The sequence below is a fragment of the Panicum virgatum genome, chromosome 9N (genome assembly GCF_016808335.1).
Source record: "Panicum virgatum strain AP13 chromosome 9N, P.virgatum_v5, whole genome shotgun sequence".
NCBI lineage: Eukaryota > Viridiplantae > Streptophyta > Magnoliopsida > Poales > Poaceae > Panicum > Panicum virgatum.
Window position 1 is genome coordinate 39,927,055 of NC_053153.1, and position 2,984 is coordinate 39,930,038.

At 47.2% G+C, this 2,984-nt stretch overlaps 1 long non-coding RNA gene across 1 annotated transcript; it reads right to left on the reverse strand.

Annotated features, from left to right (window-relative positions):
• Window positions 1–710: 710 nt before the first annotated feature.
• Window positions 711–2,282, reverse strand: LOC120687669. The gene is made up of 2 exons (XR_005680802.1): window positions 1,856–2,282; window positions 711–1,694 (listed from the first exon to the last, which is right to left on the reverse strand). It is a non-coding gene; the product is annotated as an uncharacterized LOC120687669 (long non-coding RNA).
• Window positions 2,283–2,984: the final 702 nt, after the last annotated feature.

The window sequence follows — 2,984 nt, forward strand, 5'->3', positions numbered from 1 at the left end:
GGGCGGCGTGCTTGAGCGGGAGGGCAGGGAGGAGGTTGTCAGGAGGCTGCTCAGCTAGTCCTCCTCAATGCAGGAGGCATCAGTGATGAGGAGCGTGATGACGCCATGAGCAGAGCCAGCGGAGATGGAGGCGGCAAGGAGGGCGAGGGGGAGCTGGAGGTGGCGGCGAACCGGGGCGCGTCCATGGCAGAAAGATAAGAGAGACAGAGAGAGAGTAAAGAGAGTTAGAGAGAGATTGGAGAGAGGGATAGAGAGAGAGGGAGGAGCAAATGAGAGAATATAGTAATATATCAGTTTTTTAGCAAATATTTGCCACCTAGACACCACGTGGCATGTCATGTCGACTTTGGTTGCTTGCATGACGCGTGTGGGACCTCAGACGAACCACTTAACACGGTTTAGATACCCAGATGAATGATTTGAGAGTTTAAGGGTTTAGATAAAACCGTGGGATAAGTTTAGTGACCTGGAGTGCAATTTACTCTAGAGAAATATCAAAAACTAGAGTAAGGGAATCATATGTCCATAATTTCATATGTTTGCCCATAACTAATTAAACAAGGAACCACAAGTTCTAACTACTTAATTTTTTTACACATTTATACCCGCCAAATGCATTCACTGTTTCAGCCCATCCAAACGTCATTCGTTTAAAACAAGGTAAAAATTACAGCGCATATACGCGACTATAAAGAGCCACCACACAAACGTTGCTGCAAAATATGCCCATGAAGACATCCATTCCAGAAATTCCAAAGCAAGAGTGCGTGGTATCCACAAATCCCATACTGGAAGTTTGAGTTGGTGCAAGTCAAATTAAATAGGAGAGCTCTTCCCTGTGGTTGAACATACAACAAAAGAAAGAATAAAGCTGGTTTACACAACACACGTGCACATATATACGCATATGTTTTCGCGTGATGAACCACGTGACTTGTGATTTAAGTTGGTGCCATATGCATGTTAATCTTATGACAACAATCATTAGACACTATTAGTACGCAATCAATGCCATAATCCCAAATTAAATAGGCAATATTGATTTGAGTTATTTGGGCAGTTACTACCACTAATTAGTGGGTAGATTTATAGCAGAAACGGTCTGCAGTGGGCTGTCTTCTCCTCTGTAAGAAGATCCGGAGACGTCCAGAAACATAGTGAACTCCTCTCTCTTTCCATCTGGTGAACTGTGTTGTGATATTGAGCTGCTGAATCTCACGAGCTCTTCCTTGTGGCATGCACCGAGGAGAAGTGTGAGCGGTATCTTCGAGAGTCGTTACTGTCGTGAAACCTGTACGGGACTGAATCTCACCAGCTCTTCCTTGTGGCATGCATCGAGGAGAAGTGTGAGCGGTATCTTCGAGAGTCGTTACTGTCGTGAAACCTGTACGGGACGGCACCATGCCCCGTGCAGCCACAACGTGCCTACTCGACACGGCCCCTACGCCCACCGCAGCAGGGCGCTATGCCTCCTCTGCGCTCAATGCAGCCGGCAGACACGCCCCCATGAGCGGCGCGGTGTGGCCGCGCCTCCTCGTCCGCGTGACTTAATCTGCACACCCGTTGCAATCCGCCACACGGACACCATGCCGCCTCTGCATCACCTTCTCATCCACGTGCCAACACCGTCCGCACTGCCTCTCCCACAGACCGCGAGATAGCTGCGATGCTGGGCCAAGCCGGTATAAGGCTCTCTACGAAATTTTAAAGTGGTCTTAAAATATAAGATGTCAAAAGATGAAGACTTGAAATAGTTCAAAATACAATAATTTTTTTTGTAAAATACGGACCAAATTTTCACTATTTCATAAATTACAATAATAGGTTTTACAAAATACGGATGAATTTCACTAACCTTTTAAGGTTAAGGGCTCGGTTGGCCTTGCCAATGCCGGCTTGCCTGGTTGCCCCTTGCCTGCGCCACTCCCTACCTCCCTAGTCACTGGGCCACCGGCCGTCTATGCTTGGCCACTGTCTGCCAAGCAGAGCCAAGGCCGAGCATCCTTTGCGGCCTTGCTCGTCACCCGTGTCCCCGTGACGGTGGGACCCCTCCGGGCTCCGGGCTCCGCGGCTCCACCTGGTTGTGGTCGCCTGCCCCAGGGCCTGCCCTCGCCGGCTCGCCGCCCTCACCGTCAGCCGTCGTGCCACACAGCCCACGCCAGCGCCCTGCAGCCGCCCCTAGGGTTGCCTGAATGCCTGCTGGGAATAGGATGGGGGTCGGGAGATAGAGCTGGGGCTGTGGGGAGGTGGCGTCTGGGCGCTGGGGTGGGCCCTTCAGTGGGGAGTGGAAGTTGTTGGCTACTTCGTAGTTTCAAGCCTGTTTGTTCTATTATACTGTTCATTTTTTGTTTTTTTCTTCATATACACTTGAGGAATACTACGTATATAAATTTTTTGATCTAAAATAATGGGTATTTAACTGAATACCCTTGATTCAAGCTGGACCCGCCCCTGGAGAGAGCTTGGAGGATGGAAGAGATAAGGCCAATCCTAATGCGTAGTGTCATCGCACAGTTACCAAGAGTGTCATGTCAACTTGACACTGGAATGAAACTATCTCCCTCAATGCACAGTTTCATTACACCGTATCATAGATAAGGTCACATTTAATTGTTGATTGGTATTAATGGTCAAATATACCGTGTGACCAACAGAAGTTGATGAATGTGTGTAGATGAAACTCAAATTATCTCAATGGAGTTTCATACCAGTTTCATGGTTTTTGTAACCGTGCACACCAAGTTTCATCACCATGAAACGCTATTCTTCTCTTTTTTAAAAAAATTGCATGTTATGTCATCACTTTTTCCTGTGGCATATCATTTAATGAGAATGAAATTCATATGACACTTGCATTGAAAATGGTCTAAGGCCCGTCTTGGTGAAGTTTCATGAGAGTTTCGTGGATATTTAATTTTGCTGATGTGACAGTATATTTATAAGGAGAAAATGGAATGCTTTATGAGATGTGAGGGGAATTTTAT